At 45.3% G+C, this 15446-nt stretch overlaps 1 protein-coding gene across 9 annotated transcripts in view; it reads left to right on the top strand.

Annotated features, from left to right (window-relative positions):
- arid5b (AT-rich interaction domain 5B) overlaps positions 1-15446 on the top strand; it is a 137355-nt gene that overhangs the window by 117004 nt on the left and 4905 nt on the right. The window lies entirely within an intron of this gene.

A 15446-nucleotide genomic window follows, 5' to 3' on the forward strand; every position in this document is an offset into this window, starting at 1 on the left:
CGCAGAATATAAATGGGTAAAAAACTACGGAAGTTTAAAATTGGCATGCCTCGTTAATAGTTCTCATTTCATGCAACCAGAAAATTCACTTATCCGGCATCTACCAATCCCTGTAGGTGCCAGATACCAGGGATTTTACTGAACATTTGGTTACTTTTTAAATAATTCCACAGTGCGGCTGCAGCATTTGACAAGAGTTGCATCAGGAATCAGGGGAAGGTTGAAATCTGTGTGCATCAAGGTGAAAACACTTCACGAGATTAAGCCATAGCCTGCACAGGAGAAAATGGTGGTGACTGTTTGAGCAAATGAATTTCAGCCCTTCCCTGTCATTAAAGAGCTCCTCAGAGCAGAGCCCAAGGTCCAGCCCTCTTCAGCTCCTCCTTCAATGACCTGGCCTTCCATTAGAATTGGAGCTGTTTGCTGGCTGTTGGACAGCATTCAATTCCACTCATAAATCCTCAAACCTCAAAGTGAATCAGTCTGGGCCTAGATGGAGCAGAACTCGTGCATTCCACTCGTTTGGCATCTCATCCGTAATCCAGACTTTCTTTCCCTGTATTGATGGAGCCCTTTGTCTGCCTGACGTGGCAACATGGACAACAGTTATTCAACCAGACTGACAGCACCTATACCTTTTTGGGGGATCAGGGCATCAATTCAAGGCAGGAATTCATTGCCCTTGGGAAGAGAGATGCATTGGATCACTGTGGTCCCTCTGGAGATGAGGGGCTAGTGACATTTCTGCAAATCAAAATGGCATGTGACTTACAGTAGCCTTTATTTGATTATGAATGGCTCCACTGTTGGCAGCTATGCCTTCAGTTGCTCAGGACCTGTGCACTGGAATTACCTTCCTTAAAAAAACCCTGCTTTTATCTTCTCCCCCTGTAAGATAATCCTTAAAAGCCTCCCTCCTGGCCAATCTGCCCTTGTGTCCTCCTTTCTGTTAGATAGCTTTGAAACTTTACATTAAAAGTGACATAAAAACACAGTATTGTCAAATCGAGGCCACCTGCAAGTTGGTGGACAACACCCTTTATTCTGTCACAACAAGTCGGCATTAATATCGACCTCTAATCTCTCTTAACCACATCCCACCCCGAATTCTCTCTTTCCCTACCCCTCTCTCTCCTTTCCTCCATCTCCCCACCACTACCCTCCCTTCTCCTATCAGAGAGCTACACTTCTTAGCCCTCTTTCACTTCTCTGTTAGCCTTGTTCCTCCCTCTTCTCCTCTCCAGCACCCTCCCTCCCCCATCTTTTATTCAGGTGTACACCTGTTTATTTCTCACTCCTGATGAAGGGACCAGGTTTGAACCGTTGGTTTTCTATAGTGGCTGCATGACCCAAGTTTCTCCAGCACGTTGCTTGTTTAACTCCCTGTATAAACAGATGCCTTTCTCGCTGTATTATTGAGGTGGGGGTTTATCTGCACCTTTGAATTGAAGAGCGTGGATGACGGCCAGTTCGATACGCACCACTGTTGTTGGATTTATTGTTTCCCTCCACTGGTGATGTTGCTTTGTGCTCTTGGCGTATACAGTAATTCCCCCCTAATCTGCGGGGGATATGTTCCAAGACCCCCAGTGGGTGCCTTAAACTTAAACCAAACCCTATATATACAATGGTTTTTCCTATACATACATGCCTATGATAAAGTTTAATTTATAAATTAGACACAATAGGGAGATTAACAACGATAATAATAAAATAAAAGAGTTATAAAAAGTTACTTGAACACAAGTAACTTGTGTTCCACTGTATTCTGTTTCATGCCTTTGGTGTGCAGTGTCTCCATGTTACGTTGCTATGAGGTTTGGCACACCTTGTCAGGGTATTGCGGTGATGATGCAAAGTTTAATTCAGCCAGCCTGCCATGTTTGCTCTGCATTTATAGGTCACAGTGGTTCTTGGGTTCCTTCCACAAATGTTCGCGTATCAGAAACTAGTGGTTGTGACCTTGTGGTGAATTTTCTTCAACCAAAAATATTTCCATCCTCTGGCTGGCAAGTTTATCCATATCATTGAATGTTGCCTCCAAAGAGAGTGGCAGATTAGGAAGGTGAAATTTTCTGTCAGGGAAAAACTATTGCTTTCAGGATTGTGTGTCAGCTGGAAGGGTACGAAAGGAAATGTAGATGTGCTGGGCCTTTATGTTTCTGGACTGTGAAATGCTCCCACCTAGTGGTTTGGCTGAGAACTGATGACAAAAAAGCCAAGCCTGGCATTAGGACTCTGCACTTATAACCGTATAACCATTTACGGAGCGGAAACAAGCCATGTCGGCCTTTCAAGTCCTCACCGGTTCACTAGAACAACTCCACTAGCTCAAACCTCCCGCTCTCCGCCAATAACCCTCCAACCCCCTCACCTCCATGTACACATCCAACCTTTTCTTAAATGACAGAACTTGAATGCTTTGGATCCAGACACTGAAATGTCAATGAGAACTATGTTGTTTCTAGTCAGGTTCCTGCTGACAGCTTGGGTCACAGTAGCTGTAGTGATCCAGGATCAATCCTGATCTTGGTTGCTGTCTGTGTGGAGTTGCACGTTCTCCTTTTGGGTGTCCTCCCACATCCCAAAGACGCAGGGAGCTAGTGGGTTAATTGGGCACCGACAACGGACTAGTGCACAGGTGAGTCCTATAGTGGAGAAACAGCTCTTTGGCCGACTGAGTTTGAGTTGACCATCAAGCCCAATTTACTCTGCACCTTTTTTATTCCCTCCATGTTCCTCCCTCACAAAAGTTTGCTATTCACCTTGCAGTCTATGAGAAGAATAAAATGGGATCAGTGTAGGATTAATGGAATTGGTTGATTGATTGCATGGATTTAATGGGCCGAAGGGCCTGTTTTCATGATGGGTGATTCGGTGAATGGGACCAGCATTGAAACAAATATCTGGGTAGAGGGAAAGAGCTACCTCCACGACTCCTGCTTCTCTCCCGCACCGATCCTGGCACAGAGGACGTGAGGTGCGAATCCTGCTCTGGGTTCAGAGATCCTCTCCTAGTTAGATGACTGGGTAACATTCTGGCAATGTGCAATGAACAGCTTCCCCCACAAGGTTTCAGGATTCGGTAGCTCAGGAAGGAGGGTGGTGAACAGCTCTGGGATAGGGATGAGGAAGTAGCATCTCAGCCTTGCTTAGTCGATGCACTGTAATGGGGCTTGATCACTTTCTGAAATGGCTAGAAGTCAGTACAAGATTAGTGTTTTAAATTACACAGCATCCAACAGAAGGGGGAGAAATGAGCTTCCGCTATTGCAGAGTCACCTTGCTGGCATAACTCAGGATGGAAATGCTTTAAGCAGGATAGCAATGGGCCTGAGTTTTATTGTGGCCACATTTCCACCACAGCACCTTGCCCAAGGTTTTGGTGACTGCTAGGCAGGGTCCTGTGGACCCCAAGGCTGGCTCCTGGTGCCTGCTCCAACATTTCTCTCAGTTTCACTTCCTTGCTCCAACCCCGCGCCTCTTGTATCCCAGGACTGACATACACTGCGAGTCCCATCCTTTTGTTCCTGATGTATTGCAGCTGAAGCTCGTGCAGCTGGTGAAACCCCTGGTTGGTTGGCAGGCTCATTCAGCCAATGTTTTGAGGGTTGGCTTCTCACTTTTGGGCAGTATTGTATCGGAGGGGTCATGAGTTTCAAAAATGGATGAAAGAGGTCCCCCCCCGCCTTCTCTACAATCACTGCCACCCTGCACCCTCTACCACAGTTAGGACAGCTGGCTAAACAATTTCAAGGTCAAATTGGTCAGATATCTGCACTGTTGTTCGCCCCATAACGAGCCCCCACTCATTGTAGCTTATTTGTGTGTCTCTGCTTTCCCCTGCCTCACAACATTTTCACTTCTCCCCTCCAAACTTGCAACTTTCTAACTATGGCTCCAAGACCCGTTGGTTGACAGACCAATGGTAGTTTGAATGTGTTTGAGGAATGGTCAGTTCCTTTGTGTTGAGTACCCTTTTTTGTTAAGAGCTCCAGAATGTGATAATATTCTGTGAATCCAGACGGAGTAATACAAAAACTGCAGATGCTGGAATCTTGAGCAAGCAATGAGCCGCTGGAGGGCCTCAGCAGGTCAGGCAGGGTCTGCGGGTAGAAATGGTCAGTCAGTGTTTTGGGTCGACCCTTTATCAAGACTCAGCCTAAAAGGCCCTGACCCGAAATGTTGACTGATCATTTCTATGTTGGATGAAGCCGGACCCACTGAGTTTGATGGTAGTTCACGAAGCCACCCCATTCATGTCTGATCTAATGTTCCATACCATTATGGCGGTGAGCCACAACGAGCAATAGAGGTTGGTTGTGTTGAGCGAGAAGTGTGAAAGAAATGAGCCGAGCCCAGCAATGTCTCAGTGCAAACTCCTTTACTCAAAACCCAAAAGCCTGTGGTTCAAACACCCGCTCCCTTTCCCTTTAACCTCCAACGTCCCATGGGGTGAATGTGGCGTGGGCTTCCGGGTCGAGGCTCGCCCCACATCTGGAGCCCCACTAGATGCCTTTGGTTGCTTTCCTGTCCATGACTGCAGGGGTCAGTGTAGGTGAGTCGCGCTGTGCAGGTGCAACACTACATGACGCTCCCACAAGAACAGGCCTCAGTGGTGGCAGCGGTCGCTTGATTGCCCTTTTTACAAGGTCTGCCTTGTTTGCGAGGGTTCTGATCCATAACCAGCTGTTCAATATCAAGGTGTGCCAGTTTGAGGCGGTCCACCGTGGAAGTTTCTTCCCGTCTTTAATGTCCAAAACACAGGTCGTCCCGTTGTGTCGAATTATTTTATAAGGCCCTTCATCTGGCCATTGCAGGGGTGTTCTGTGCAGTCCTCTGTGATCAAACACGAATCCACCCAGTTGCAGGTTGTCAGGTACTATTCCAGGGTGCGACGTGCGTATCAGGGCCATATTCCATAGCCTCTCCCTGAGTTTTGTGAGGATCTCCGTTGGTGCGTCCTCTTGATTAAACAGTAATGTTCACTCCCGGCGACAAGGCGCACACTGATTTGATGGTTGTTCGTGAAGGTGTGTTGCTTTTCCCCGAGATGTGCTTGATTGCAGTGGAGAATTCAGATATGTATGACAGGTGATGTTGCTGGCGAGCAGACCAAGGGTCCGACACCTTAGCAAATGCATAGGTTAGGGGTTTGTGATCTGTGAAGATCATAAACTCCCTACCCTTGAGAAAGTACCGAAATTTCTGGATTGCCAGGTACCGTGGCAGAAACTCCCTGTCAAGCTTACTGTGTTTGATCTCCGGGGGTCACAGGTGCTGGCTGAAAAAGGCTAGTACTTTTTATTCCTGAACGCCCCCTACTTCTGTTTCAGAGGTATCTACTGTGAGGGGCATTTACTTGTGGGTGGACCAGGAGCATAGATTTGGCTGGGGTGTCCTGCGGGGAGGAAGTAACGTGGGCTTTTGGTGTGAAGCTCACCCCATATCTCGAGTCCTGCTAGATGCTGTCGGTTGCTTTCCAGTCCACGACTGCTGGGGCCGGTTTGCTCACTGCACAGGTGAGTCATGGTGTGTAGGTGCAACGCCACACCATATTAGACAGCTTGGGTTAAGAAGTAATCACAGTACAGTATCAATATAAGTAAAACTTATAGTTAGGTTATTAAACACATCGAATGTCCAATTAATCCTGTTAGCATGGATGAAAGCCCAAAATACACGTGCGCTACTGACCTAGGTGGAGTTCCTCACATGAACCATTAGTTCCTGTTCAAACACAGATGTATGCTATATTACTTTCAGTTAATTCATATAAGACCCAGAGAGAGTTTGCAGGTAAAAGTGAGGCTGACTCCTTAACACTGCAGAATACATTTGGTCTTCCAGAGTTGTTCATCTATCTGGTATTTTTATGCAATTCCATAGGCTCTGAGAGACTGAATAATAAAAAGCAAAGTATTAACAAATTGACTCTTCCTTGTCTCTAAACCCTGAAGAAGAGAACATGGTATGAAATTAGATGTAATTGTACACGTGCGCATCAATAAAACACTTGCCTCCCTACACGACCAATCTCCTTTGTGGGCTTTGCAATGAGGTGGTTAATGGAAGAAGCCACAGTTAGCGTGGTAGTTAGTGCAACCCTATCATAGCGCCAGCGATCCAAGTTCGAATCCGGCGCTGTCCGTAAGGAGTTGCTCCTGTGAGCCTGCGCGTTGGAAACCCTTGGGTGAAGTGCCTGCCGCGATCTGAGGGGGGGGGGGGGAGAGAGTCACGGGGCTCAGGGTGGGAGAGGTCGATGTCACGGGGAAGAGGAGAGGGTTTGCTGCTGTGGGGGAAAGGAGGGAGGAGAGGATAGGGGTGGCTGCCTCAGTGAGGTGGGTGCACAGTGGGGGGGGGCCTCAAACTGCCACTGCTGCGAATGCCATTCCAGCTGTGACAGCTCGATGTTTGCAGCAGCGGGACATTGCTGGGGGGGGGGGGGGGGCGCACAATTGTCAGGGTGGGTGTTGATTGACAGTGGGGTTCACGACTGACTAGGGGGGTGGTGATCGATGGTGGGGGGGGAGACTTACTGGTCATTTACTGCATCTTCACGGGGACGAGGTTCTCCTTTAAATTGCTGGGTTGGTGATTTAATGGGTTGATCCCCATTCAGCTTAAAAGGTGCTGGAAGCACCTTTGCCCCAGTAATCGCACCAGGGTCCCAGGAGGGCTACCCAGGTCCTGCAGCTTAAAAATGCCTAATGTTTTTGTTGATGAGCTTTCTGTGATGTCAAAGCCCTTTTCTCTCCAAGCTCCAGCAACTTAAGAGTGATTTTATTTAAAATCAGATTTTGATTCCATCTCAATTCTTGAAATTAGCATAGTGGTTCGCACACTCTGTTACAGTGCCAGCGACCAGGGTTCGAATCTGGTGCTCTCTGTGAGGAGTCTTTATGTTCTCCCCGTGTCTGTGTGGATATTCCCTGGGAGCTCCGGTTTCCTCCCACCTTTCAAAACGTACCAGGGGTTGAAGGTTATTGGGTGGCACGGGCTTGTGGGCCGAAAGGGCCCATTATTGTGCTGTCCGTATAAAAAAATATACAGTGAGTAAAAATTATGGATCTACTTTTCACATCTTCCCTTAGAAACTGGTGTGAAGAGAGGGAGGCAATTTTACATTTATGCACTTGTGCAGTTAGGAATTAAGTAGGGCTATAGGATGATATTGACATCTTCAGAGTGTTTAAATTGTTTAAATACCCTGAAATAATTGCTTAAAAACAACACAGTCTTTGCCTTAAACCCTTACCCTCTGGTCATGGATACCTCTGCTCGATGTTTGCAGCAGCGGGACGTTGCTGGGGGGGGCGCACAATTGTCGGGGTGACGTTGCTACATTCTCCACTATTTATACCCCTCATCATCTTACATGCCCCGTCAGTTCCCACCTCAGCTTCTCCGTTATAAGAAAAACAAACTAGGCTTGTCTAGTCTCTCCTATACAACTGAGACTCAGTGGTGGGAATGCTGCCATTTAACCAAAGGCTTGCGCAGCGTGGTTGGTAAGTAGCCAGGAATCGAGGGGAGGAGTTTTAATGATGTGATAAATCACAATTAAGGCGGGACCTGGAGACTGAGTTGCAGTCAGGCACATCCACAAACGTGCTGGAGAAACTCAGCAGGTCACGCAGCAACCACAGGAAGTGAAGGGTAACCAATATTTTGGGCCTGGGCCCTTTGTCAGGTATATTGCAGTCAACCAATTTGCTCTAAATGCGTACAAGTGGAGAAGATTTGAGGGTTATGGGCAAAGTATGGGTAGGTGGGACTAGATCGGTACAGAGAAGAGGGGCCGAGATGGCCTGTTTCCATACTGTAATTGTTATATGGTTATATTTTTCTCTTTTTGCCTCTAAATTTGTAGAAGTTGTGATGACCACCAACTGCTATTGTGGTTTTTTGTCTCATAATGAGGAGAAAAGGGATTTTACAGGAAGATGTGTGGTTTTCTCTCATGACTGAAAGGTACAACTCTTAATCAAAAAGAGATTGTGAGCTTTAACAGCGTCTTCACCAGCAAGAATGAGATTCCATAGCAGGATGCTTGGTGAGCTTTATCCAAATGCTTGTTTTCTGAATGTGTTAAGTAAAGTGTGCAGTGTAACAGGACAACAATTTTTAATTTAATTCTAATCTCAGTGGTAATTTAGCAACTCCTGCAGCCCCTCTTCCTGTTTAAGGCACAGCCTGAATCATATCCTTTCTATGTGCTGCAGCCATCTTTAGGGTAATTAGTCACTGTAGTTTTATTTTAAGTACCAATTGCAACACTTTGGTGTGGTGAAGATTGCAATAACTTTGAATGGATCCAAAAAAAATACAATGTTACTGAAGAGCTGGGAAAAGGGCCAAGTTTCATAAAGCATTTATGTGGTTTCAGTCTTTGGATCATCGACCATTCTATTACAGAAACCCTGACGTGATAACAGGACTGACGGGTAATAACTTTCAGGAAAAGTCTGAATATCATGGCTTGATGCAGATCCTTCATTTTATGAAATAATCTGTTAAGTCAGAAAACACTTCAGTGAATATAAATATCACTACTTCATCAAATGCCCGTAAAGTGGTGGGAGTGGAACTTGGTATCCTTGGGAATAGTGGACCTGAACAGCATGAGTGTTATTAAGAAGAAATTATTACTGGGGGAAGAAGTGATATGCAGCAGGGCAAGACGAGGAATGGGAGGTGACTCATTTGTGCACAAGTGCTCTCATTGGATTGGTTACCCGCGCTTTCCATTTTTTTCATAGTAAAATAAATTCTATTTTAATACATCTTACTTTGTACATCTGATGGATTGGTGAGATAAGCTCATGCATTTAACCATCTGTTACTTAGGCAGTGGGTGAATTGACATCTCCAAGTCTTCAGGTGCTAGTCAGTCTTGCCATTGACAGAAAAAGTTTGAATATTTTTGTTATTTTGTGAGATCTGTGTAGTGTTGGCAAGTCCAGCATTTTGGGTTCTTGAGTAAGTGATGTAAGACGCCCACTTGAGCTGCCACCGTCTTGTGCCTCGATGATGATCTTGGATATGCTCTTAAATGCAATGCTCCAGGATTTAGACACAGCAACAGTGGAGATCAGCAATCTATTTCCAAGCTTGGATGGTGTGCGACTTGGGTTTGCTTGCAGGGTGCATCATTCACCATGCACTGCTGTCATCGTCGTTCAGATGGGGCGGGTCATGGGCTTAGAAGGGTAGCCCAGTGGCATAGCTCTCACAGCTCTACCAATCTGAGATCAGGCCAGTCCTCCCAAGCTATCGATGTGGAGTTTTCATGTTCTCCCCATGACCATGTGGGGTTTCCACAGTGTTCTGGGCATCTTTCCACACCCCAAAGGATGTGGGAAGAAACCCATGTCTGGGACCCACAACACCTCATTAGTCAGGAAGGTGCAGCAGGTTGATGAGGGCAAGGCTACCGGCCTCAATCCTAACAATGTTCTACAGAATCACAGTAGAAAGTGTCCTGGCTGCCTGCATTATACTGTGGCATGGTAGCTGCAAAGTGTCAGAACGGAGGGGAGGGGGGGATTAAAACCGTTGATAAGATCATTGGGGTCTCCCTTCCCTCTATTGACGATGCTTAAAGAGAACAGTGCTTAAAGAGGCCTCAGAGAACTGAGGGCTCTTACCATCCAGCACACAGTATCTTTAAGATGTTACCTTGAAACAAAAGGTTCAGGAGCATATAAACCTAGACTGCCAGGCTGGGAAACAGCTTCTTCTCCCACGTGGTGAGACTGTTGAACAATCCTGGAAGCCTGTGAATTATTTCCATATTTATTTTGGATCACTTTGTATGTAGGGTCATTTGTGTGTAGGGTTACTGTGACTCTATGTCTATGTCTATGGTCTGAAAATGTGCTGTTTTGTTGGGTTATATATGTGAACTTGATGAGTTAAATGGCATCACCCGTAGTATATAGGTGTAAGATATTGATGGTGATATGAGAAGAATGAAATGGACATTTGATGGGTGCAGTAGGCCAATTGTGTTGTGTGCCATACAACTCTGACTCCAGGAAGTGCTGTCAGTTTAGTTGTGGTGAATTCCTGGTTTATCTAGGCGATGGCATACACTGCTGCTACTGTGCATCAGAGGAGGTGAATGTTTAAACATTGTCTGATACAATTTGAGCTTAATGGTGGTGATGGTCTGAAAATCATCTTGTAGGATGCAAGTTTGACTGAGTAAGTTGGAAAATGCCCTGAATCTTGGGAACACAATTCAGGATCTTAAAGTAAGCTCCTATCAGTCCACAGGCCCTTTTACCCAGAGCTTGAAAGCCATATTTTCTCCGCCTTTGAGCTCTGTGTCAAAAAAAATTGGTGGATGGGGTGGGGGGTCCAAACCCACCCGTCTTCAATCTGCCAAGAGGGGTACTGCCAACGGTGGAGTGTAGCAATCTACGTCCAATCTAAAATGGTACACCCGTCTTGCCGGGTCAAACCAAGAAGGGCTGATAATGTCTTCAGGCCACAATGAAAGTGCTGGAAATTCAAATTCAATTTGAGAGGGGTAGCAGTGACACTTCGGGCGTGTATGTTTTGCGTCACAGTAGACGCCAATGTTGATGCGATAAATGTCTCCCGCCTCCTTTGTTTCGGGAAGCCGGCTTGCAGTGTGAAATATCTCATGGAGATGGCTTTTCTGTGCTCAGTGTGAACATGTAAGTCTGTTTCCCAAGATGGATCTTGTCTACGGAGATACTATGGCTTTGCAGTCTAGAAAGACCTATCCAGATAGATGTGAAAAGCCGAGAACATTACTTAGAGACTGGTCGGTGAGGTTTTCTAGCTTCCAACCAATATTTATTCTGCATCCAGAATCATTCAGAAACAGATGATCTGCTCTTTATCTCATCATCCGCGACAAGATCACACAAAGGAAGCTGCGATTGACAAATCATTGTTGGGACTTTCACAAGCTTAGGGCAGATTGATCTGGAGGAAAGAAAATAGAGAGTAAGAATAATTTAATTTAATTTAACTTTAGACATACAGCACAGAACAGGCCATTTTGGCCCAAGAGTCCATGCCACCCATTTTACACCCAATTAACCTACCCCCCACCCCCAGTACATTTTGAACGGTGGGAGAAAACCGGAGCCCACAGGGAAAGCCCATGCAGACGTGGGGAGAAAGTTCTGACAGTGTGGGAGTCGAAGCCCTGTCCTGATCACTGGCACTGCACCAACCACGCCACCCCATAGAAATTCTGGGTCCATGTGTCTGACTAAATGGAAACGGGAGCAACAGACTATCTGCTTGAGGTCAATGTGCAAACACACGAGCAAAACCGAGCAGGTCACGTAGATCTATTGAAAGTAAAAAGCCGTCAATGTTTTGGGAGGAGAGGAAGGAGGAACCTTTGACTTCCTATGGATGCTTCGTGATCTGCTGAGTCTCTCCAGCATTATTGTGTATTGCCCTAGACCCCAGCATCTGCAGTCTTTCCTGTTTAACTACTCTTGCTTGAGGGGCTTAGCAGGTCGAGCAGCATCGGTGGGGGAAGAGGGGAAATGTCGATGTTTTGGAGTCGGAACCTTTTCATCAAGGTTGATTGTGGAGAAGGGAGATGGCGAGCATAAGGAGGGGGGGATGTGACAGGCGTCGGGTGGAGATGAAGCAGCCTGTTGAAATAAAGAGGCACAGGATAGCTGTGACTGGCAGTGGTGTCACCAGGGTTGGTGTCACTTGGTGCGATAACTCATGGTGTCACTCCCCCCCCCCCCCACAGGTTGGGGGGGGAAGGTGGCATCAGTGCTGATGGTGGTTGCAGGGGGGGTGTGGTTGGTGGTGGAGGTGCTGACCTCGTAGCGCGTGCAGACAAACCACGTGATTCACTTTGGTGTTATCCTCCTCTCATGGTATCACCTGGTGCGTTTTGCATCCCCCTTGTGACCTCAGTGGTGATTGGCTAAGCCTAGGTGCTGGGGAGTTTCAGGTCTGTTGATGTTCCCTTAAGAACTGTGGAACACGACAGCCCAGAAACAGACCCTTTGGCCCATCTAGTCTGTGCCAAACTGCAATTCTGCCTCGTCTCATCAACCTGCAGTAGAGTGTAGGCATTAAATCTCTTTGGAAATTGGCAACTAAGTTTTGGACTTGTACATAAATCAGGTGGCAAATAATCAATTTTGTGCTGCATATAAAATTCAGGCCACTGAGTGAATCCAAGGCAAAAACTGATGGGTCTTTTGGATACCAAAATTATTTGGGATAACAAAACTGGAGATGAGATAGAAGGTCAGACTTGTTCTCATTGGATGGTGAAGAATCCTTGATGGGCTGGATGACCCTTCCCTGTGACTGGTTGTGTGTTAACAGCACATGTTTGAAGTGTGAGCTCCACAGCTGGGTATAAATCACCAGTGATAACGAATTGCCTGTTTACCTGAAGGCACACAAAAGACTGGAGCGAGCAAACAAAAACAATCTGCTGAAGGGTTCTGACCCAAAATGTTGACCATTTATTCTCTCACCAATTTTTTTTTCTCTTTTTGTTACGATTTATCTGACATTTGTAATTACCTAGAAAGTTGAGGATCAGTTACTAGAATATGGGAAAAGGAGCAATCCACTCAACCACATAAGCCTGCCTGGTCATTCAATCTAATCATACTGATGCACCTTCCCCAACCCTCTTCCTCTTCCTCCTATCACCTCCTAGCTTCTTTTTTTTCCCCATTTATTCCCCTCCCCTCTCCTCACTACCCTTTTATTCGAGCACCTGCCCAATTCTAGCTATTCCTGATGAAGAATCACGGCCCAAAATGTCAGGATGGTGCCTGGCCTGCGGAATTCCTCCAGGGTTCTGTGTATTTGCCCGGTGGTCCAGCATCTGCAGTCTCTCTTGGTTATCTTCCCTTTAGAGCCCAGGATTCTTCATCCCATCCCACACCACCCTACCCCACGGCCCCCAAATGGAAGCCATTGGCCATGATAAGGCGGAGCTGTAATATAGCTGGGCGATGGCATGTTTTAGCGACTGCCCTGCTGCAAAATAACCTTGCAAAATGCCAAAAAAGTAGGTTATTGTTGTCATAGTAACCTTCAATATTATAAAGTCAATTATTTACAAGGCAACGTTCCATTATGTTGAAAATAGCATTAGAGATGATGGATTATGAAGAAATAAAATATTTGTAAACATTAATGTTTTGATTTATGTTTAGATTAGATTAGATTCATCTTGATTGTTATTGTGCAAGTAAAATACGAAGGCATTCAACCAGAAGTTAAAAAACAAATAACTACATGCGAATAAAAACAAGTGCATTCAGCAAACAATTATAAAAGTACTGACAGTACAATGTGAGTACAGTATCACCCAGCGCTGTGATTTTAGGTTTAGCAGGGTCACAGCCTCGGGGGAAAGCTCTTTTTGAGCCTGCAGGTTCGAGATCGAAGGCTCCTGTAGTGCCTACCGGACGGAAGGAGAGTAAAAAGTCCGTAGTTAAGGTGAGATGCATCCTTGATGTTGCTCTTCACCCTGCCCAGACAGCGTTCCTGATAGATGTTTTCAATGGTGGGCAATCGAATGCCAATAATCCACTTGATTATGATCCAGTGTTATTATAGGGAAATATAAATCCATTTTACTTTATTTTTGCTGCAGTTTTTGGTTCCCAGACCCCACACAGCAACATATTGCCTGTACCATTTGGAATAGGTTATTGGGAACAATAGCAGCAGCCAGGGGAGATGGATCTTTGTTCAGTATTTGTCCCACTCATTTAAATCCATGGTCCCTGCTGCATAGCTGAGATGGAGAATGCATTTGAAATGTCTGACCTCACCATCTATTCGCAAGCTTTAAATGTGGTCATAACTTTTTAATGGTGTTGCATTAAAAATGTCAAAGAACTTGACAACTTGTGTTAAAATCTGTCTCCTTTTTTTTAAAAAAAAGTTGCAGTTCACCAGAGCTGTTTTAAACAAAAGTGACAGTTTCATTTGGCAAATGTAGCCACGTGAGTTAATGCACTTTGATATTTGGTGATTATCCTAGATTTGTATGAGTTTATTGTCATATACATTGTACAGATGTATCAAAATTCTTGCCTGTTGAAGCTCCACAGGTCCAGAAGATAGACCCGACAATGTACATTAAATTACCATCATATGCAAAGAGAAAGGGTCAATAAAAAGGTAGACAAATAAATATTCCCCATTGCAGTTAGTGCGAAAAATGTGATGCTTCAATGGAGAAGGCAGATAGTTTTTCAATGGAGAAGGCAGATAGTTTTGGGGTGCTGGAGTAGTTTATCTTGATGATATTAGGGGGAGGTTTGGGAACCCGATAGCTGTTGGGGGGGGGGAGGGGGGGAATTGTTCTTTAATCTTGAGGAGTTGGAATTTGGGTTTCAGCACCTTCTGCCTGAAGGGAGGGATGAGAAGAAAGTGTGACCAGGATGATGGGGATCCCTTGGGTTGTTGGCTGCCTTCCTAAGGCAGCATCTCACATCAGTGTCAACAATGGCCAGGAGGTGGGTGAAAGTGAGGTTTTCCCTCATTTTGCTGCATTTTCTTTCCCCTTCTCTTGTCAATTAGGCTATGATTGGGACCATAGTTAGAATGACCTTGCAATCTTCCAAGAGGTTTTCCTACTTTCTCCTCTGGTCTCTTATACATTTTTTGTCACCTTTCATTCATTTGGTCCTAAGTTTTGGAATACCTTTCCTTAGGCAGCCCCCTCTTTCCTTCCAAAAGCAACTCAAAATTCAGCCTCTTTGAGCGAACCTTTGGTCTCTTGCCTCCTTTAACATTTTTTTTGCTAATTCGTATAGCTTTGAAGCCTCTTGAAAATGGTTAAAGTGACAAATAAATACAAGTGGTTGTTTTAAACAGAACCCTGTTTGAGATCATTAAATAAAAATCAAGAAAGAATTGCAGATACAGTAAAATCCCAATTATCCGGCACCTTTGGGGATTGCAAATTTTCCAGTTGACTCACTCTTACAATGTCCAACTAATACACCTGCATTAAAGATACACGCACAAGAGTGAAAAATGTCAAGTAATTTGAAAAAAAATCCAGTATTATTGTCTTTAATTTTGTAAAGTTCACTTTAATCAAGTAATTCCCATAACTTACAAAATTTAAATTTGCTGAAGCTGAAATTGTTGCGCTAGCCCCTAGGCTAACTGAATCGCCATCATAATTAACTCCCCTTCTCCCCTCCCCCCCTCCCCAGGATTTACGGATAACTCCTTACTAATATACCTAAAAATAATAATAAGGGCAAAAACTCTTACTAGGAAGATTTAGAGAGACACTTTGCGAGAGTCATGAGCAGCATTGGCCGGCTCTTCATCCTGGTTGCTGCCATTTTATTCAAACACAACTTTATTGTAACTTTATTCGAACAACTGCTGCGGGCGGGATACGACCAGGACACTCCACTGGCTGAATGTCTACTCCC

Source organism: Narcine bancroftii, chromosome 10 (assembly GCF_036971445.1).
Source record: "Narcine bancroftii isolate sNarBan1 chromosome 10, sNarBan1.hap1, whole genome shotgun sequence".
NCBI lineage: Eukaryota > Metazoa > Chordata > Chondrichthyes > Torpediniformes > Narcinidae > Narcine > Narcine bancroftii.